General features: G+C 39.0%; 1 protein-coding gene across 3 annotated transcripts in view; it reads left to right on the top strand.

Moving 5' to 3' along the window:
• Positions 1-6,023: 6,023 nt before the first annotated feature.
• SOCS5 (suppressor of cytokine signaling 5) overlaps positions 6,024-23,428 on the top strand; it is a 58,315-nt gene continuing 40,910 nt past the window's right edge. Inside the window, exon 1 of one of the 3 annotated variants that reach the window (XM_032239472.1) lies at positions 6,024-6,241. The gene's annotated coding sequence lies outside the window, so the exon portion shown is untranslated. Of the gene's footprint in view, positions 6,242-6,315; positions 6,587-6,654; positions 7,153-23,428 lie in introns of those variants that run through there. The other 2 variants (XM_032239470.1, XM_032239474.1) reach the window with 2 other exon arrangements.

Below are 23,428 nucleotides of genomic sequence, written 5' to 3' on the forward strand. Positions count from 1 at the left end.
TGTATGCCCAATGCCTAGAATAGGGCTGGGCATATAATGTTCTAAAAAGTTTTTGTTGAGTAGATAAAGGCCTTTAAAATTAAACATGGATAGAATCTTTACTTCATTTCTTTAGATACCTTTTTATGTGACTATTTAATTATAAAGGCAATAAACAATTATTAAAATAAATGAGGACGTCATGATTGGTTTTTGAAGAAACACTGTAGAAAATAGGGTAAGAAACTGGGCATGGTGGCTCATGCCTATAATCCCAACACTTTGGGAGGCTAAAGTGGGAGGATCAATTGAGTCCAGGAGTTGGAGACCAGGTTGGATGACATAGGGAGACCCTGCAACTATAAAAAAATACCCACATTAGTTAGGCATGATGGTATGTGCCTATAGTCCCAGCCACTCGGGAGGCTGAGGCAGGAGGATTGCTTGAGCCTGGCAGGTTAAGGCTTCAGTGACCCATGACTGCACCACTGTACTCCAGCCTGGGTGACATAGTGAGACCCTGTCTCAAAAAATAATAATAAAAAAAGAGAAAGTAGGCTAACAGAGTTAACTGATTGAATAATTGGGAGAATATGATTCCACAAAAACCAGTAATTTATGTCATAAACCAATCTAGGGAGGCCCAGGCACTATGTTAGGTAGAAGGCATATAAAGATGACTAGATGGGCTGGGTGCAGTGACTCACCCCAGTAATCCCAGCAGTTTGAGAGTCCAAGGCTGGTGGACCACCTGAGGTCAGTAGTTTGAGACCAGCCTGGCCAACATGGTGAAACCCCGTCTCTACTAAAAATACAAAAAATTAGCTGGGTGTGATGGTGGGTGCCGGTAGTCCCAGCTACTCGGGAGGCCGAGGCAGGAGAATCTCCTGAACCTGGGAGGCAGAGGTTGCAGTAAGCCAAGATGGCACCATTGCACGCCAGCCTGGGCAACAAGAGTGAAACTCTGTCTAAAAAAACAAAAAAGCAACAAAACAAAACAAAAAACAAAGATGACTGGACACCGTTTTTTTACCCAAGGCACTCATAATCTATCAGGAGATATGGTTCTGTAATTATAATATCTAATATCTGCATAGAGCAAATCATGTTCATATTTATAATTATTTGATCACCACATGGGTCCCATGAGGTAGGGTATTACTACAGTTTTTATTATAATTATATAAGTGAAATAACCAGGCTCAAAAAGGTTATGTAATTTGTCTTGGATGACATGGCAAATACCTGAGACTTTAAATTGAAACCCAGATCTGGGTCTCCTGTTCCGCTTCACCACTGTGTCCATTTAGTGTGATAAATATATGTGCAACCTGCCCTAAGAGGTTAAGTGCAACAGAGAGGACTATTTTTTTTGGAAAGGTCTGGAAAGACTTCACTGAGGAAAAGTCATTTAAATGGGGCTGTGAAAAAGAGGAGTTTTTCAGGTAAAGACAGAGTCATATTTTAAGCAAAGATTTGATGAAAGGCACAGAAAGATGAAAATTAACAGCATACTCTGTGTAGTGGGGAGCAGAGGTCCAGTAGGAAGGCTGGGGCAATACTGTGAATGATTTTCAGTGCCATTTTGCATGCACTTGGGTAGTCTATGAAAGCAGGGGACTGAAAGAGTCAGGTCTGGGTTTTCAAAAGAAAATTAGAGTGGCAGATTGGTAGATGAATTGGAGCATGAAGCAACAAGTTAGGAGTTTTTGCAATCGTGCAAGTGAGGTAAGTGAATGAGGATAGTAAAAATGGAAAAGACTTACTAAAAAATGTATGTGTGAGTTAGAATCACTTACTGATCTTGGGAAGTGGAAGGGGGGAAAAGATTATTTTAAACAATTTCTAGCATATGTGATTCTGATAAAAGATGATTAGCTCAACCACATTGGAGAGTACAGAAAAAGTGGTTTGAGAAGGAGATGGTAGGCAGGAGATGGGAGTTTTCTTGTAGTTAAGAGAAAGCATTTACCACCGGTTTGTAGTAACTTGTTTGTAATAGGTAAGTAGATATGTTGAGCAAGTAGCTAAAAATATGGTACTAGACTTCAAAAACAAGGTTGAAGCTGGAGATCTAAATTTTAGATTCATCAAAATACAAGTTATATTAAAATTCCTACTGCAAAGGGACACAAGGAAACTTTTTTGGGATAATGCAAATGTTCTATTTCTTGATTATGGTAGTAGTTACAGGACTCTGTATGTCTCGGAACAGATCAAGCTGGTACATTTAGAACGAGTGTATTTTACTGAAACTTAAATCCCTTAGAAAACCCCACTAAAACTAGTAGAAATGAACTGCCTTGTACAACATAGTAAGTACTGAATAGTTAAAAAAAATGACAAACATTAAACTATTTAAAGATGAAATTAATGACAAGTTAAATAGTTAACTATTTAAGTTTAAATAACTATATAACTATTTAAGGGGAAGTTGTTCTACACACATCAATTAAAAACAAGTGATTGGCAGCAGAGACAGTTGTCATGGTTTCAGTTGTTTCAGAAGCCACTGCTAGATGTGTCAGTTTATTGGCCACTGGGAGACCTCACCATGCAAAGACCTATTCCCTCCCCAAACCATCTGCCTCCACCCTGAGCACACTCTTCCTCAGCCTACACCTGCCAACCCAGTACCACATGGGTTGTCTTCACCATTTGGTGTGGCAGAGACAATAAAGTTACTTGAAGAATACAATGTGACTCCTCGCTGAACAAGAAATCTTTCCTCATTGATTGATTTTAGGCTTCTGGCCAATTTGGCCTCCTCGTTTGGCCCAATTCCTTCAGCATCACTTCTGAATTGTCCTTTCAGTGCTCAGCTTAAAATCTATTTTGTACAAGAAACCATTTTTACTTTGATAGAAAGAGGTAACAGATTTCTATTACCTCTATTCAGTACCAGTATGGACAAATCCACTATGAATATACAATCATCCAACTTATATAATTATGTTGGTATCTCAGTTTCATCACTTACTAAGTCTTTGTGACCTTGAAGAAAATGGGGATGGTGAAAGCTACCTTGCAGGGTGGTATGAATTAAGTCAGATAGTATATGTGAAAATGCCAACGGCAGCATTGAGGAGGTGCTCAATAAATGGCAAATTTCTTGTCAAACCTGACTATCCTTTCCTAAATATTTAGTCTCTAAGTTTCTTGAAAGTGAAAGCACTCTTTGCCGTGCTTTGCACTCTCACCCTAATAAAGTGGGATATATTTTCAGGAGTCATTATGAAATGATGTTTACAAAGCTAGCAGGTCAAGGATAAAGTCGAAAAAGGTTTGTGCAATAAATAGGTGGATGAGGAGAGATCGTTCTTAGGGGATGGGAAAAAAAGGAATTTGATTCAGAGGCAGTGGCAAAGGTCCTTCTTTACATTTCCTCTTTCCATTCATTTACAATTTTATTTTGCCAAAAAGAGGGGACAGAAAGTCTCATCTTGATGAGTGTGAAGCTGCAGGATGATGTGCCAATACACCTGGTATTAGTTCATGCCAGCTGGGAAAGGAGCTTGGCTTCTCAGTGTTTTACTACTGTGGTTTCCTGGGCTGGGCAGCTGGGTGCCTAATAATGATAAAAACCATAATAATACTTCATAATTATGTACTGCCCTTTGCCAGAACTTGGATTTAATTACAATGACTATGACAGAACTGGCAACATCTTGCTCCCTGTTGGGGTGCAATACCCAAGGGCCTGGAAATACCAAGTGAAGTGGCAACCGCAGCCTTCTCCTGTAGGGCCTATTCTGGCAGCTCACCCAGAGTTCTCTGGGTTTGAAGCTCATCATCAGAAACAAAGAGTCCTTTTAAATTGCCAGCATGTACTTGGCACCATCAAGTAAAGCATCGTTTATGAAGCAACTACTGGCACACATGGGGCACGGCATCATGAAGTCCCAGGCCCAGAAAGGACCAACACAGGCGATATCATTCATAATTCTGTCCCTTGCCCTTAGACATAACTGCTGCTGCACTCAAATAGGTGAATTCACTGAACTTTTCATTCTGATTTGGGTTGGAGATGCTTCTGTGGTATCCTGTTTTAGGTGTCAGGGGACTCACCAATTCATTTAATATTCATTTTGTGAGCACCTATTCTGAGCTAAGGCACTGTGGGGGCACAACGGTGTGTAAGATATGATCCCTGACCTCAAATAACTTATCATCTAGTTGGGGATTTGTATTCAGATAGCTGTAACATAAAAATATAAAGAAAGAGGAAAGTCCTGGCTGATGAAAGGGGATGGAATTAACACACTAGGTGAAAGGATCAAGGCAATTTCTTCTTGGAGAGTAAGAAGAAAGAAGGAGGAAAGGGGAGAAGACAGCAGTGAAGAGCTGAGCAACAACTTGGGAGGTTCTTATTGGTTTCCCTGCTTTATTGTCTCCAAAATACTTATCATTCCCTAAATTACCTCATTTATTTACTAATTTACTCTTAAGATTTGTCGTGTCCCACTCAGGAACTGTGTCAGTTTTGTTCACCAATATATCCTGAGAATCTCAAACAATGCCTGGTGCATAGTAAGGTGCTCAGTTAAGTACTGGCCTAATAAATAAATGGTGCAGGTGAGGCAGAGGCAGTGGCAGTAGAAGTGGACAGGGGAAAGCTTAGTAAATATTACCGACACAATCAAGTTGGAAGAGGTAGGGAGATGTTAGAGCAGTGAAGATGTGGCATGAAAGGTTACTCCCAGTTCCTGGTTTGGGGAAGTAAGTGGATGATTGTGTCATCAAAAAAAGATAAGGAATGGAGGATACCAGGTTCCACGTGGAGACATCATGGCTTGCAAGTGCAGATGCCCAAGAGGCACTTAATACCTGCAGATCTGGACATCACCATACGTACATTCAGCTGTTGAGCCATCAGAATGGTCAGATCACCCAATGTGCAGAAGAACGACTGTGTGCCTACTAAGTAAAGGTCTGAGGATCAGATCCTTAGACTTAAGAGTCAACAGAGAACAGATTTAGAAAGGCTACCTGAACAGAAAGACAATCTGAGGGTTTACGGTGTTAGGAAAAGTGGGGTGAGGGGTGCAGCAGGGAAGAGAAAAGTCTTCGTGTAGTCCACAAAATCCACTGCAGGAGACCAAGCGGGATGACTAAAAATCCACCCTTGAACTGTGTCATATGGGTGTCACTGGTAGCCTTAAGAGAAGCACTTTTCACTGGATTAGTAGGGAGAATAACTTAGCCAGTAATTGAGGCATGAATTGAAATAAAGGATGAGTGTTAGTCTCACAGGAGAGCTTTTTGGTTTACTTTTTTAAATTGAGGTGTTGGAACACGACCAAGGTTATGTCTAACAGTTATGAAGTGACCGGTAAGTTTGTGAACGACAAGGTTTCTAAAAGGCTAATTGGGAACGGGCACGGTGGTTTACGCCTCTAACTCCAGTACTTCGGGAGGCTGTGGCGGGTGGATCACTGGAACCCAGGAGTTCGAGATTAGCCTGGGCAACACAGGAAGACACCGTCTAAAAAAAGGGGGGGGGGGGGCAGCAGAAAAGAGCCCTTTCAGGCGTCACGATCCCTGAACTACGCTTCTCTTCCGCTACCCTTTCAGCCATTTCCAGGGAGGGGACCCTTCCATGTAAAGGGCAGACAAAAACAGGGAGACTGACACCCCTACATCGGATTTGTGAGTCATTATTGTGGCCGCTGGGGGCGAGGATGGGAATACTTGAATTGCAGGAGGTGCCTGGTTTCCCGTGAATCTTGGAACTTGCTAACTGGGTGGCTCCATGCTGAAGGGCGCTAGGGAGACTCATTCACATTTTCCTACCCGGCACTCACACCCTCCATTCAGCACTTTCCTCTCCTTTTCCCTAAGACTTGAAACCAGGGACAACGCTTTTCCCCCCACTCCCACCTCAGGTTAACCTTCCACCCACAAGCCCATCGCTAGCCCTTCTCAGACCACGTGACACCCCCCCCCAACCCCCCGAAACTCGCCTCCGCCAACCCCTCCCTTCGGGCGGCAGCCGCTTTACCACGCCTCTCAAACCCATGTGACCGCCTCTCTCCCACCTGACTGGCTCCTCCCTTTCCTTGGCCGGACCCGTCCGCCGTCGCAGCTGCCCGACTCCAAAATGGCAGCCGCGCATAGCGCGCACCCAAGCGGCCGGACCCCCCTGACTCCCGGGCCGCCCAGCTCTCGCGCCCGGCCTTCCTCCTTCGGCCTTCACCTACACGCCTCCGGATTGGCCGCTAGGAATCCCGCCCCTCCAAAGCCCCGCCTGCTATTGGTCACGGTAGGCTGCCCTTCAGAGAGGCGTGCCCCCTCCCGCCCCCCGCCCCCCGCCCCCCGCCCCGGGAGGTATTTTCCATTCCAGTGGGGGTTGGGGGGAGGGGGGAGGGGAAACGGGTGAAGAGGGGGAGGCGGCCGGGAAGGGGGTAGGGGCCTGACGGGGGCATCCGGCGGAGCTGGGGTCCCCAGGCTCCGTCCGGAGGAAGCCAGGCTGCGCTCGCTGGGCAGCCGGAGGGGACGGGACGCACCGGAGGGCGGGCGGACTCGCCCTGTCGGTGACTGCGCCGTCCCGGCCCGTCCTGCCTGGCCGCAGGTGCCCTGGATGAGGCCGCCCCGCGCGTCCCGAACGGTGAGTGTCTCTGCGGTTGCGCCCGGCCCGCCGCCTGCTCCCCGGCCCCCACGCCGTGGTCCGCGGCTGGCTCTCGCTGCCCCGGTACCCGCGCCCGGCGCAGTGCGCCCCCGGCTGTCGCCCCCGCAAGCCGGTGGAGGCAGCGCCGGCTTGGGACTGGGATGGGCTGGCCGGGAAAAGGACGGCGAGCCCGGGCCGCGAGCCCCGTGCAGATCACGCCGCGCACAGTGGGAGCTTGCGCTTAGTAGGCTTTCGATGCATTTCTGTGGAATTGTTATTCCGGTTGGAGGAACGTGGGGTACCTAAGGGGAAGGGGGTCGTCCGGGGCCAGTAGGAGGACATTCGTGATCGGGGTCTTGGTGGGTCGCAGGGAGGCCACCGGAGACTGAGCCAATTACGCAGGCTGCAGGGAAGGGGGCACCGACCAAGTCACTTGGGGCTCCAAGGGCCCGATCTGGGGGTCCTCAAGGTCGAGGAGAAAAGATCCACTGGGGGATGAGGGAGGAAACCGGGGAGTATAGATGTGGAAAATGAATTTAGCGCCCCGGGAGGTTTAACTAACCAAGGTGGGTAAGGGATGCGGAGGCGGGAGCTGGTAGACCCCTCTGCAACTACTTGGGCTCCGAAGAGTCTTTGATGTGGGGTTTGGGTATCCGAGTAGCAGAAGCGGATTTTGTGGATTTTGTGGAGAGGGAATTGTTTAAAAACCGTGTAAATACATCTTGGTTTGGTTCTGAACTTTGAAAGGCTTGAGGGATTGGAGCCACAAGGAAATTTTGACATTTTCTTGTGACATTCCAACTAAAAGGTGCCTGGCTGCTGCTGGACTTTGTCAGTTGTCTTTTATTGAAAAATGTATATGTATGTTTGATGGTATTCTATCAGTTACAAGTTTTGCTGGAAATTCTCATAACTACACCTTGAAATTCTTGTAGCGACCTCTCTATTCGTAGTGGTGGCTTACTTCTTCCCTATTTAACATTTAGACTGGATTGTGCTATTATATACTACCGAGTTTTATTCTAGAAGACTAATAAGTAATTCACATTCTTTCTTTTCCTTTTATTTCTCTACACAATCATGCAAAATTGAACTTCAAAAGTGTTGACTGGGAAGAAGATGGTAAGATAGCAGCTCTATTGAGCAATACTAAAATCAGGTTGAGTTTCCTAACAATTGGTAGTCTTAATGTCAGTTGTTTAGTTTAATTTTAATAATTTTTCATTTACATAACACTCTACAGAGTGGGTCGGTAACACAGAAAATGCATACCGGGTTTAGGCAGTAGTGGTGGTCCCCAGAGTCCACCTCTGTGGCAGTCCATGGCAGTTCTTCATTTCACTGAGAAGAGATCTTTAATATTATGAATATTTTCTTAATCGTATATATGATACTAACTTTTTGCATTTGTAGAGTACTTTACAGTTTACAAAATGAAAGCTAATTGGTACTGAAACATATTTTGGAAAAATTTGTAGATATTTTGGCCCTTTTATTCATCAGAGAAAACATTTCTGCAAAAAGGTGTTAATATTTTCAGTTGGCACCTTCTTAGTTCTTGAATAACTAATGGATAATTTTGTATTTTTTTCTCCCTATTGTCCTTGAATTTTACTATTCATCCTCGGGGAGAATGTACTGGCATACAAAACAGTAGCCTAAAATATTGAAACCTAACACCTTTTACCATTATAATAGCTTTTACATTATTCACCTTGAGAATCATCTATGGCACACCAGTGGTCGGGAAAGCTTTCCCCTATCACCTTTGTTTAGATTGGGGTGTTTTCTCCTTTTGTAGAACTAAGGAAAAATAACACTTAATGGCTGTGAAGTAATGGTAGTAACTAAACAGAATGAGAATGGGAAGCTTGGAAAAAAGATACATGTGTATGAGTCACAATTCTTTTAGAGCTGGAAGGGTAGACGACCATGGAGATGATTATTTTGCAGATTAGGAAACCAAGGCTCTGAGCAGTTGAAGGGATTAAAGTGCTATTTAGTGATGCGGCCAGGATTGGTGGGCAGGTCTGTGGACTCCAGTACAGAGGTTTTTTGCTTGATCGCTTTCACATTGTTTATTTCTAAAGCATTCTCGTGCCAACTGTCAATGGTTTTTGGATTATTCGTGATATTGTTCCCTTCTAAGGATGAAGTTTGAGTTGACTACTTTTATCCATGAAATTATATAAAACTGGGTGGGCCTTTATTTAAAAGTTTAAAACAGCATGCTGCATTGTTAGTGTTAGTGCTGAGAGTTCCCTGTCATTGGAAAGAGACAAACCGTCATTTAGATTAAAATATTAGATGAATGTCTTAGCATAGTTTAGCATTCTGTAATTTTTATGTTAAAAATTAATTGCTTAAAAGATTTTCGAAATTCAAAAGGCTCTTATATTTTCAAAGTAAATTATATGAAAATTATTTTCAGTTAGTGTGGGGATTTTTGTTAAAATGGATTTACTACCTTTAAAAAGAGAGAATAGTTACGTGATCATTATGAATACATAATTCCTATTATAGGTGAAATAGAGAAAGACAAGATTTGTATCTCAGCCCCTTCACGTATCTCAGGCAAGTGATTTAGCCACATTGTACCTGACTTTACTCATTTGTAAAGTGAGAATGTTCGAAGTACCTACCTCATAGCATAGCGATGAGGTTTAACCTTGCCTGCCTACTGCATTGTAAGGGTACAGCAAATATTAGACCTTATTCTCTGTGGTTTATTAGGTGTATAAGCAGGCAGTTGTGTGCCCATTTATTTCCTTGCTGTACACACACTTTCAAGCTACAAAAATTCCTAGAAAAATGCATGATCAAATCATAGTCTTCAGTAAGGGGTACTTGGTGCAAATGATCCTCTGATGTTTCATATTTGCTCGCTCTCCTTCCTCTGCTTACTTTGGACTTCTAATTAGGTCTGCATATCAGATTAAAGTGAATGTGCTAGTGTTTCTGAATGTCGTTGGGAGATCCTTGTTGCAGTTTCATTATTCTAGAACAAAAATATTAATAATTGATTTGCAGGTATTCTAGTGAAAATACAATACTAGAGTACTGGAGAACTGCTGGGTATGCTTGGATGAGGAAGTTAGGAATTTATAAGGTATATTATTGATTGGAACTCTTCTCTGCCCTTGGAACCATGGGAAAATCATTGAATCCTGTTTTCTATTAAGTGAATATTTTGATGACTTCATTCATTAAGCCGTGAGATTTTAGTGATAAAATTTGTGTGACTCCAATTTTATAACATATGGTTCTTTTTAATTTGCTGTAACCCAGGTCCAACTAGTGTCATGACCATGTGTTTTAGCAAATGTTTTTGACGGTAACAGTTTGAGTCATAAGTTATCTCAGAGTCCTTGTTAATGGTGTATTATCTAAAGAATAGGGAATTTCTCTTGGTGTTCTATGGTTCTGCCTTCTCAGGTTTTTCTGTTGCTTTTGTAATAGTCCTTCTTTCATTTGTAGACCTTTTAACTTAGATTCTCATGCATCTTTGTGGTCTTTCCTTACAGCATCTTTGCCTTCTGTCACAATATGTAACTTCTTGTTTGTCATGCAAGAGCTGTTTTTTAATGACTTTTTTTAACATTAATTTTCATCATTTTAAAAATGTATCTCCATAATGTATGTTACATGCCCTTATTTTTAGAGTGTCATTGAAGTGAGTCTATTTTACAGATGAGGGATTAAAACTAGAAACAAGCTATAGCTCAAAAGCATTGTTATTATACCAGCAGTAGTCTTGCTATTGTTTTTGATCGCAGGCAGTCATGCTGTTGGTGGTACTTCAAATGATGAATACTTTGGCCAATTCTTTAGTGTAAATTGATGCTAGCAGGGCTAAGAAAGTTATGTGTAGCCATCACAAGTTTCTAGTTATATATATTTTTTCACTGATACAGAATTTTAGTGTTTGAAGAGTGACCAATTTCTAATATTCTTTTGATTAACTCTTACAATAAGGATTATGAAGTTACCACAATGTATTGGGCCTTTATTACATTCATGACATACCTTTAGGGATTTCATAGGTACTTTCTTCAGGTCTATTATATAATCTAACCATGTGAATAAATTAGTTTAATATGGTTTTAGAAGGCATGTCATGTTAAAATATAACCAACCATTGCTCATTTTTTCATTAGGTTGGAGTTTCTTTATACATTTAAAGATAATTATGCCATTGTGAATGGACTGTTATTCATACTTAAAATTCATGGGTATGTGAACTGAGTAGGTGTAGACTGTAAAAATTACTTTCTTAGCTTCAGCGCAGTTGTTAGAAAATGAAAGAGGGAAAATATGAATTATTTGTCTTGTCCATCTTAACAGATTCTTCATCTGAGTTAGCCAGCTAGCCTCCTCATAAGGGGAGGGGGGAAGGCTTTTGAATGTGGTCAGAGCAGAAATAATCTTGAAAGGCTAATTAGGCTGGATTGTTGACTCATGTTAATGTTGGATAAATTTGCATCTTAGTGACCTGAAAATTAGTTGCCTGCCTGCCTTTACATGTAGGTGAAAAATTGTAGGGAATGATTTGAGACAGACCATACTGTGTTATGAAACGTAAAATAGCAAGAATATGTTTTCACAGGTTTATATGCTGCTTAACACCAAAATTAAATTTACCTTACTTTGATGAGCTTTCATACAGTAATATTTTTTTTTTATCAAAGCTGGTAAGAGGAAGAAGTAATGAACATAATTTTTTAAAAATTGTATTTGAAATGGGCTTATGTGCTTTGGGATCATGTTTAAATTGACTTCCTTATTTTATTGGAGGATGACCATAGACAGGAGCAATGTCCAGTCTTCCTATTCTGAGCAGTATCCTTGAGTTAGAAGTATTTCAAACAATCTAAAAGGGTGGAAGCTTATTTAAATAATAGACATAGGGAAAATGGAACAATGAGAACTAGAATGATGGAATGGAAATGATATGGAAACTGTACTTTAGACCTGCGTATATGGTAGGAAGTTGGAGGAGGGGAGTTAGGATAAGAATCAGAGGTGGTTGGATAGAGAGTAGTGTTAAGGTAAACCGGATTTTGTAGGAATTTAACTCTAGTGTGAATCCCAAATCCCACAGGTTGGCGCGTTGTATCAGGATGTAATATCATTATGTACTATATATATTTTGCTTTTCAGCTGTGATTCCCAGCTCAAACAGCTCCTGTAAGCCTCATTATTTCCTAAGTGACTAGAACAATAAAAGTATCTTTTGTTAGAGTAGTTGGCCGCTTATCCTTGGTTCCTGAAGCAGCTCTGAAACAGCTTCTGAGCAATAAAGATGAAAGATAGTCTTTTGTTATTTACAACAAGCACTTTCAAACACACCTGAGCATATGTTAATGAAACTATTTTTGGAAAGTCCCTAGGTAAGCACTGGTTGGAGGTGATGATCTCCAGGGAAATCAGCCTTGGGCTCTGAGGGTTGCTACTGTCAACTCCACCTACCAACCACCCGGGAGAAGACGGGGGCCAGACTTGTGGGGGCCTCTGTGAAGGTGAACAAGAACACATCCACATTCTGGGAGAATGGCACACTCCAATCCCATGGAGGACAGAAGCTGCTGCACTTCAGACCCTGCCCTATTTCTGGCTGTTTATTTGTGTCCTTAAAATATAGTTTGTAATAAACTAGCACATACTTCACAGTGTTTCTCTGAGTTCTGCGAGTTGCTCTAGCAAATTAATCAAACTCAAGGAGAAGGTTGTAGAAACCCCAGTTTATAGCCAGTTGGTCAGAGCACAGGTAAAATAATGGAGATTGGGATTGGCATCGGAAGTGGGGCTCAGTCTTTGGGTCTGAGTCCTCAACCTGTGCAATCTCACGCTACCTCTAGGTGTAGCTGGTGTCAGAATTGAATTAGAGGACACCCAGTTGGTATCTGCTGTAGAATTGATTGCTTGCTTTTTGGTACAGAGAAATCCTTACACACTTTTTGAGGTCACAAGAATTGATTGTTGAATGACAATGTGAAGAAACTGAGTTTGTTTTTTCCTACAGATTACCAAACAGGAAAGCGTCTGAAATATACTTAAAGCTAAAGAAGAAACCCACTGAATGTTAAATATAGTCTATAAGGAGAAACCCAAGTACTTTCTTAAGAGTTAAATATGCATGTGGCCAAAGGGGAGCTTCTTTATCTAATTATTTCATCTTTGACATTGGGTATTGACATGAAAACAGCAGTCCAACCCCATTATCCTTCAGGTGATCAGTACTCGGATGAGTTTTATTTAACATTTTTATAAATGATTTAAAAGATAGACTGGCAGTGACAGTTGCCAGATTTGTAGCTGACTCCATGTGCTGTTCCAGGTAGTTAAAAGCCAAGCCAGCAAGGAGAAGCTACAGGAATATCCTCTGATGAGTTTTCATGTGGCACAGAATAAGATAATGCATTTAGGGGAAGGTATTCCAAATTATATTTATAGGACCTGAGTTGTGACCCAGGAAGGGGATCCAGAAGTTATGTAGATGACTTCCTTGAAGGCATTTATTGTGGTTGCTGCAGGGTCAGAAAGTCCAAGAATAGGTGAAGCATCGCTGGGCATGGTTCTGAAAACAAAAATGATGCTATATAAAAAAATGAAGGGGTTATCATATTTTGACTGTTTATTATGTTCCAGGCTAAGTGATTTATTATGACTGTTCTTACATTTAATTCTGTTAATTCAGAAAGGCAGGTGGCATTATCTAATTTTATAGAAAAGGAAGTTTGGCAAGAGAAGGTTAAGTGATTTTCCCAAGTCAGCCCATGTGTGGTAGAGTTGAGACTAATGTGCTAGTCTATTGATTGTTAATCCTAGACATTTCCCAGGATATTAGGAGGCACCACTTAAAACTTGTAATAATTTAAGTTAGGGTTTATGAAGTGCTCTTTTACTCTTTGCTATGTTTGGCTTTGGATGTCATTTTACCACAAGGATGGTATCTAAATACTTTGAGAAGATTTAGAGACATTCCTTAAATTCTTGATTTTTAAGGAAAGCTAGGAATGTCTTGGTGTACAGTTTTAGTCACCTCTGGTTAACCATGACATTTCTTCCATTGACTTTGTAAAATGCTGGATGGTTGCATTAATAAAAGGAACATTAATTAACAAGGAAAATATTGTTTAATAGAAAAGTCACCAGAATAGGAACCTAGAGACCTGGGTTGTTCTAGTGGTATAAAGTAGTGATGTGAAAAACATTAGGATGGTATGGGTGGTATGGAAATAAGCATACCATTCTTCTTGCCCTGGAGGTAGAGGAAAGCTTGGACTGTGTCTTGAGAGATCAGCGGGTGAAAGGGGTTGTCGAGTTGCAGGCAAAGGGAATAGCAGTATATTAGATGAGTCACTGAACTTCTTTGAACCATGGTTTCCTCAAAATTGAGAAAAATATAAGAAAGTACCAATGGCAGCATTTGATTTTGAAATCTCAAAAAAGTAAGGTTGTAAAGATCAAGTAAGTATATGTAAGAATGCTTTATAAATTTTAAATGCTGTACAAATGAGGATAGAGGAATGCTGATGTTCCTTTGAAGAGTGGAGAAAAAGGATGCCGTGAAAACTTAGGTGGCAGGACTAGGACAGAAAGTAGAGGAGGAGAGGTGGGGAAGGGAGGTATTAAAGATGAGCGGAAAAGGACAGATGGGAAGAAAGTTGATTTATAGTTCTCTTTGTGCCTGTCAATCACAAGGTAGATAAGTCTATAATGGAAGAATTTTAATGTCAATTTACTGTAAAGTGGTGGCTCAGGAGATAGTTGAAACATTTTAATCACTTTTCATTTAGTCTATATTGACCACGTTAATAAGGCTATGAAAATAAGCTAATTGAGAGTTGCTGTGTTTTGTGATTGTTTCTTCACTTATTACTTCTGTACAGGTTTAGCTAATGGTTGTAAATAGTTATAAGAGTGCTCATAAAAATGAAGTAAGCTGGACTGAGTTACTGTTTATTGTAGATTATTAGAAATGAAAGGCTATAGAGTGTTTAAGGAGGAAGGTGCTATTTGATTTTTCTAAATCAGTGCAAAAGAAAATTAGGAAACCAGACTAGGACGGAGGTAGGAGGGGAGTAAATTGTAAAGGGTTTTGTATGTATGCCATACCAGGAGTTTGGATTTTTATTTAGTTTTATGGATGGGAAGTGATACAAACAGTTTTATGTTTTGGAAAATTGATCACAGCAGTAATAAAGAGAATAGTCTGAAGGAGAAAAGATTGGAGACATTCACCAAGTAATTACTAAGCAAATACAAATGCTCCTCGACTTACAGTGTAGTTCTGATAAACCCATCCTAAGTTGAAAATACCATTAGATAAGAAATGATAATAATATGCCTAACCTACCAGCACTATAGCTTAGCCTAGCCTACCTTAAATGTGCTCAGAGCACTTACATTAGCCTACAGTTGGGCAAAATCATCTAACAGAAAGCCTATTTTATAATAAAGTTGAATATCTTATATAACTTAATGAATACCATACTGAAAATGAAAAACAGAATGGTTGTGAATTGAACCAAATTGTAAGTCAGGGACTGTATTACACATGGCAAGGTGAGTGAATGAATCAATTCTCCTTGACTTGTGGTAGATAGATGACAGTCAAGGAGGCCATTTAAGGCTCAGCTCTAGTTCAAGAAAGAGATTGATCATACGATGGTCTGATTTAAGGAATTTGTAGTGTGGTTGGAAACAAGAGCACTGCTCATTTCAGAGATACTTAAAAGTTTGAGTCCTCCAGATTTTGTTAATGTTAGAAGGTGACAGAAGTTGAGTATGAGTCTAAGGTTCCTGGCTTGGCAATAGGATAATACATGCAAGTTTGAGAGAGAGAGAGAGAATACTGAGTTTGATTTCAGATAAGTAATAATGCTTTTTAGGTAAGTAAAGATACCACAATATCAGTTGGAAATACAGATCAGAAATTCTGGATCAGAAGTGTGGTCAGGCTTATAGATACGATTTTGAAGGCATATACTTTATAGCTGAAAATTATGAAAGTAGATGAGTAATGCCCATAATATCTAAATGATAATGCATTCAGAACAAAAAGTAACTGCCATTACTGGTATTTGGTTCAAGAGTGTAGACATTTCATAATACTTACCTGTTACCCATTGCCACCCCAAACCTGCTACCTAGTCTTACAAAAAATATAGGAAAATATTTGCTGCCAGAAATATTTGAGTGTCCTTGAAACACTGTACCACTTGGGATCTTTCTTCCTGCCTTCAGTATCCTGGCTAGCCATCCAGTACAACACAGGATTCTTAGACAAATACATTTCCTTATCCCTCACCTAGAGTTACTTTTTGGAATCCCTGTTTGCTGCTTTGGGCTGGTGAAGTGGTCTGAACAGATACTGAAGATTGAAGTCTTTTTTCACTTTCTTTAGTATCTGTTTCAGAGCATCCCCAAGCAACTATCACTTTGCCCCTTTCCCTCCTTACCTCTCCAGCCCCTTTGAGCAACTCAAAGAGGGAAAAATAAAAACAGCTTGAGAGAAGAGGCTGTAATCTTTTCAGTTCTCCCCCAAAGGTTCTGCTCTCTAGCAAAGAATGGGGTTAATGAGTCATTAAGATGAGATGTCCAATTTCAATGAAATAAATATGTCTATTAGAAGGAAGATCTTCAAGTGCTGAAGGGAATTTGGAAAGAATCTGACTTAGGTGGTGTTTAGCACTTAGTGGAAAAGATGAGTTTGGGGTTCCGTATTTTTATTTTTATTTATTTTTTATTTTTTTGAGACAGAGTCTTGCTCTGTCACTCAGGCTGGAGTGCAGTGGCGCAGTCTCACTGCAACCTCCGCCTCCCAGACTCAAGCATTCTCCTGTCTCAGCCTCCCAAGTAGCTGGGATTAGAGCATGTGCCATCTTGCCCAGCTAATTTTTGTATGCTTAGTAGAGATGGGATTTCACCATGTTGGCCAGGCTGATCTCGAACTGCTGACCTCAGGTGATCCACCGGCCTTGGCCTCCCAAAATGCTGGGATTATAGGCGTAAGCCACCGCACCTGCCCTTGGGTTCAGTTTTAAAGACGGTAGAAAGACAAGGCTGTGCAGAAGAAAGCAGGAATAACCCTATTAAGAGATGGGGAAAACAGTACCAAGAAAGAAATAGAACATTAAGCAGGGGAGGGGGAGAGCAGAAAGGACCAGGTGAACAAGATTCCTTATCTAAAATGGGTATTTTGAGTTGAGATTAATGAAATATGTGGGTAGATGATTGAAAACTAAAATTGGGAATTGAAACTCCTTAAAGCACTAAGTAGAAAATTGAATGTGAACAGAGGATACCGTAACATAATTTAAATAGCAATTTGGGACTTCAGTGATAACTGTTCTAGTTTTTGATGTTTGTAGCACTGATTACTTAATTTACATACATTTAAATCCCTTGTATCTTTTTGTTTTCTCCTTACATACTGCTATAACAGCAATTCTTAAACTTTCTTGGACATGAGAATTACCTGGAGCTCTTTTTTAAAATACAGATTCCCAGTCTCCCACCCCCATGCCTGAATTCTGGTTCAGAAAAGTTAAGGCAAAGGTCGAGGTGATTCTGATATATATGGTCCTCAGACCCAAGTTTAGTTGATACTGTTTTAGAGAGTGGGCAAAGAGTAAGAAGATAGAATTTCATTTTTTGGTGGTTGTTTTCCTTTAATTTTTTTAAAAAGCAGAAGTATAATTTACATATAGTGAAATAGATATTAAGTGTATGTATAGTTCCATACACTAAATATCTTTAATAACCTTAAGAAAGTTAAACATCCACTTGTGGAAAAAAAAGCAACTCTAAGCAAACTAAATATAGGAGAGAACTTCTTCAGTCTGATAAAGGGCATCTATTAAAAACCTATAGCTAGTATCATATTAATTGGTGAAAGACTGAGTTCTTTCTACACTAATAAAGAAAATGTAAAGATCTACATAGGAATGTACCAGGTTCAAGGTATACATAAGTTCAAGATTAGTTTTGACACTTAATACAGCTTTGTAACTTACTATTTCCATCACTGCAGAAAGAGCCCCCTGTGCTCCTTTCCCATTCAGTCCTTGCTGTTTCTCCCTTTCCATGACTGTAGTCACTGTTCTGATTTATTTCACGTAAGATTAACTTTGTTCTAGAGTTTTATATGAGTGGAGTCATGCAGTACGTACTCTTTTGAATCTGGCTTCTTTTGATCAGCATGTTTTTGAGGTTCATCCATGTTACATGTAATAATTGTTCCTTTTAGTTGTAGAGTAGTATTCCATTGTATAAGTATTATTATTGTGGAAAAGGTTGTCTCCAGTTTTCAACTGTTATGAATAAAGTTGCTATGAACATTCTTGTATAAGTCTTTTTGTGACATGTTTTCTTTTTTCTTGGGTCAATACATGAAGCGAAATTGCTGGGTTTTAAAATAGGTGTATGCTTAGCATTACGAGGAACTTGCACAACAATTTAATTTCTGAGATAGTTTTACCATTTTACATTCCCACAAGCAATCTGTGAGAGTTCTCTTTGTTCCTTATCATTATCAATATTTGGTTTATTAATCATACTAGGACATCTCATTGTGGTTTGGATTTGCATTTTCCTTGTAACTACTGATGTCATGCATTTTTAGCATGTACTTATAGACTGTTTTGCATATCATCCTTAATGATATATCTGTTCAAGACATTAGCCAGTTGCCAATTTTATATCATTTTACTGTTAAGGTTTAGGATTTGTATATTAATTGAATATGAGTTCTTTGTCACATAAATGTATTACAGATTTTTCTCCCAGTCTGTGGCTTAACTGTTCTTTGTCTTGGTGGCATCTTTCAATGAACAAAAGTTTTTAATTTAGTGGTCTGTTTTATCAATATTTCCTCTTATGTTAGTGTTTTCTGGGTCCTAAGAATCTTTGCCACCACCACAGTTGTGAAGATATTATCCTGTGTTTTCTTCCAGATGCTTTATACTGCTAGCTTTTATTTTTAGTTCTATGAACTGTCTCAAATTAATTTTTGTATGTTGAGGCTGAGTTATTGGTTGAGGTTAGATTTTTGCCCCATATAGATAACTAATTGTTCCAACACAGTATACTTTCCTTTCTCCTTTAATTGCTTTGGCACATTGTTAAAGATCAGTTAATGGGGTAAGTGTGGATCTGTCTGTAGACTCTATTCTGTTCATCTATTTGTCTTTCTGCCACTATCACACTGTCTTGATTTACCATAGCATTAAGGCTTGAAATAAGATAATATAACTTCTCCAGTTAGTTCTTTTTCAAGATTGTTTAGACTTTTTTTAGGTATTGTGCATTTCCATATAAATTTTATAATCAGTTTATCAATATCTGCAAAAAAAGCCTTTTTGAATTTTTATTAGGGTTGCATTTAAATCTATGAATCGGAGAGAATTTACATCTTAACATGAACATGATATAGCTCTATTAAGATCTTTTTTAGTGTAGAAGAACTCTTGTCTTTCACCACTGAATATGTTAGTTATAGGTTTTTCATAGATGCCCTTTATCAGATTGAAGAAGTTTTCTTTGCTTAGAGGTTTTTTTTTTTTTTTTCCCAGAAGTGGATGTTTAGCTTTCTTAAATGATTCTACATCTATTGAGATGCTTATGTGGTATTTCTTCTTTATTCTATTAAGATGGTGAATTACATGGATTGGTATTTGATTATTAAATCAACCTTGCATTCTTGAGATAAACACTTGGTTGAGATGTGTTGTCAGGGGTTTTTTGTCCCCCTAGATTCAATGAGGGATTCTTGGTCTATAGTTTTTTTGTTTTTGTTGTTTGTTTGTTCATTTGTTTTGTGGCTTTATCTTGTTTTGGTATCAGAGTTATGCTGACTTTATAAAATCAATTAGGAAATGGTTCCTCTTACTTTATTTTGTGGAAGACTTTGGGTAAAATTGATGTTCTTCTTCCTTAACTGTTTGATGGAATTTATCAATGAAGCCATCTGGGCCTGGAGTTTTCTTTGTGGAAACTTGTTAATTAAGGAATTTAATTTTAAAAAGAGTGAATATAGGCCCAGCTCAGTGGCTCATGCCTGTAATCCCAGCATTTTAGGAGGCTGAGGTGGGAGGATCTCTTGAGCCCAGAAGTAAGATCAGCCTGGGCAACATAGGCAGACCCCCATCTCTACCAAAAATTTAAAAATTAGCCAGGCATAGTGGCACCTACTTGTAGTTCCAGCTACTCAGGAGGTTGAGGCAGGAAGATCATTTGAGCCTGGGAGGTCGAGGCAGCAGTCAGCTGTGATCATCATGCCACTGCACTGCAGGGTGGGTGACTGAGTGAGACTCTGTGTTTAAAACAAATATAAGACTACTCAGATTTTCTGTTTCTTTTTGTCCGTTTTGGTAATTTCTGCTTTGGAGAATCTGTTCATTCAAATCTGTTGAATTTATCAGCATGAAAATAAATTATAAATTTTATGAAACAGTATTTCCTTTTTATGTCAGTAGGATCTATTTCTTCTTTCATTCTTGAGATTGGATGCCTTTTCTCCTTTTTTGTCCTTGATTAATCTAACTTGAAGAAGGAACATGAATTTCATCAATCCTTTCAAAGAACCAACTTTTGACATTCCTTTTTCTCTATGGTTTATCTGTTTTCTGTTTCATTATTTGAGCTCTTTAATTCCTTCCCTCCTCCTTACTTTGGGTTTAATTTGCTCTTTTTTCCCTAGTTTTTTTAGGTGAAAGCTTAGATCATTGATTTTCAAAACTCTCTTAAAAGCAATTATTAACGTTTAAAGCTATAAGTTTCCCTGTAAGCATTCTTCAGCTCTATCCTACAGATAATAATATGATCTAATTATTATTCCATTCAAAATATTTTAAAATTCCTCTTGTAATTTTTTATTTGACCCATGGATTGTTTGAAAGAATGTTTACAAATAATTTTCAAATACTTGGTATTTTCCAGGTATCCTTTTGTTACTGTGTTTTCATTTAATGCCAAGATGATCAGAAAACATACATACTCTTAATAACTTCAACCAATTATAAACTTTTGGATTGTTTTATAGCCCAACGTATGGTATATCTTGGTGAATGTTCAGTGTGTGCTTGAAAACAATGTTTATTTTCCTGTGTTCTATAAATGCCAATTAGGTTAAGTTGATCTTCTTATGTCTTTCATCGTTACTGATTTTCTGTCTATGGTTCTGTCAACAATTGTGAGAGGAGGGTTGAAGTTTCCAGCGAAAATTTTGGATTTGTCTGTTTCTTCTTTCCGTTACTTCTGTTAGGTTTTGTTTCCTATTTCACGCATAGTTTACAGTACTGTTGAGTGCATGTACATTTAGGATTATTAAGTCTTGTTGATGAATTGACCCCTCTGTCATCATGAAATGGTCCTATTTATCCCTGGTAATTTCCCTTGTTCGGAAGTCTCTGTCTGATACAAACTTTTCTTCTGATTAGTATTTACATGATATATCTTTTTCATCCTTTTAACCTATTTATATCATTATATTAAAGTGGATTTGTTGTAGAGAGTAGGTAGTTGGGTCTTGCTTTTTTCTACTTAGTCTGATAATCTCTCCTTTAATTGATGTGTTTAGACCAGGGTTGGCAAACTATGGCTGGCAGGCCAAATCTGGCCTGTCACGTAAATAAAATTTTATTGGAACACAGCCATGCCCCCATGCCAAGCAGTGGTTTAGACCATTTGCACTTAATGTAATTTTGATATAGTTGGATGAAAATGTGCTGTCTTACTATTTGTTTTTTGTTTGTCTCTTGCTTTTTTCTTTGATTTTCTACCTGTTTTTGGATGGATTATTCTTTTATGATTCTATTTTATCTTTTCTGTTGGTTTGTAACTTATATCTCTTTAAGTATTTTTTGTTGGTGGCCTTAGTTAATCATGATTTGCCTTCAACTAGTATTTTACCACTTAATGTGTAATTCAAGAATCATAATAGTTACTTCCATATTTCTTCTTCTCCATATTTTGTGCTTTTGTTGTCATACATTTTGAACTTATGTGTTCTTTTTGCTTTGTCAGGCGGTTACTTTTTCAAGTAATTAAAAGTGAGAAAATACTGTAATCCCAGCATTTTGGGAGGCTGAGGTGGGTGGATTATTTGAACCCAGGAGTTCAAGACCAGCCTGAGCAACACAGTAGGACCCAGTGTCTACAAAATATAACAAAAATAGTGGGATACAGTGGCTTATGCCTGTAAGTCAAGCTACTCGGGAAGCTTAGGTGGAAGGATAGCTTGAGCCTGGGCTGTCGAGTCTGCAGTGAGCTGAGATCGTGCCACTCCACTCCACTCTGGGTGACAGAGTGAGACCCTGTCAAAAAAAAAGGGAAGAAAAATATCTTTAATATTTACCTTCATATAACCATTTCTTTAGATTTTTATTTCTTCCATTCAAGTTTGTGTCTAGTATATTCCCTTTGCTTGAAAAACTTCTTGTTACATTTCCTGTAGTACATTCCTCTCATTTTGTTTTCAGTTTTGAAAGTTGTTGGTATGGATATAGAATTCTAGGTTTTTAGGATCCCCTTACCACCATCTTGTTGTTCTACTATCTTCTTGTTTGCATAGTTTCTGACAAGAAGTTTGTTGTAATTCTTATATTTGTTTCCCTATATATAATATGCTTTTTTCCTTTGGCTGCTTTTAAGATTTTGTTTGTATCACTGGTTGTCAGCAACTTTATTATGTTTCCACTTGGTATGGTTTTTTTGGAAGTTTATTGAGCTTCATGGATCTCTGGGTGTATTGTATTCATCAAATTTGTAAAATTTTTAGCCATCTATCCTGAAATATTTTTCTTCCCAGCTGTCTCTTTCCTCCTCAGACTCTAATCCTACATATGTTCAACCACTTAATATTAACTTTAACTTACAGATTACTGAGGCCCTGTCCATTTTTCTTCCAATATGTTTCTTTTTCCTTTAATTTGGAAATTTTCTGCTGCCCTGTCTTCAAGGTAACTGATTTTTTTGTTAACAGCTTATTTGTCTAATTTGCTGTAATGCCTGTCCAGTTAGTTTTTCATATCAGATATCCTTGCCCCCCCTTTTTTTTAGATCTAGAATTCCTATGTGGCTCCTTTTACATATATATTGTTTCCATTTCTCTGTGAGGTATTCCCTTTTTCTTCATTGTGTTGATGTTTTTCTTTATGTCTTTAAACTCTTTTCCAATAGCTGTTGTAAGGTCTTTTATTCAAATGTCCTTTACTTACCCCAGCCATTTCTTGGTACTTATTATAGGTTATTATTTCTTTTTCATAGGTCTGGTAATTTTTTATGGGTTTCATGATGTTGAGTATCTTGATTTTTTTTTTTTTTTTTAATATGGCATTTCTTGATTGTTGAGTTTTGTCCTGGCAAGAAGTTTATTTATGGATCAACTTTTTAAATTTTTTATTTAATTAACTAATAAATTTAATTAATTAAGACAGAGTCTCACTTTTTCACCCTGGCTGGAGTACAGTGGCACAAACATGGCTCACTGCAGCCTTGAATATCTGGGCTCAACAGATCCTCCTGCCTTATCCTGCCATGTAGCTGGAACCATAGGTGCACAACACCACACTCAGCTAATATTTTGACTTTTTTGTGCAGACAGGGGCTCTCTGTGTTGCTCAAGCTAGTCTTGAACTTGTAGGCTTAGGATTCCTCCCTCCTTGGTCTCATCAAATGCTGGGATTACAGGCATGAGCTACCGTGCTTGGCCAATTTTATGGATCAATTTGAACTTTCAAGTTTTATTTTCAGAGTATTTTGTTTGGGGAATTTTTGTTTGTTTTTGGGCAGATATGGAATAGCTTTTAGTTTAGGGCCTGTTCGGGCCCACCACTG

The sequence above is a fragment of the Sapajus apella genome, unplaced genomic scaffold, assembly GCF_009761245.1.
Source record: "Sapajus apella isolate SASKATOON/1434 unplaced genomic scaffold, GSC_monkey_1.0 scaffold44, whole genome shotgun sequence".
Lineage (NCBI taxonomy): Eukaryota > Metazoa > Chordata > Mammalia > Primates > Cebidae > Sapajus > Sapajus apella.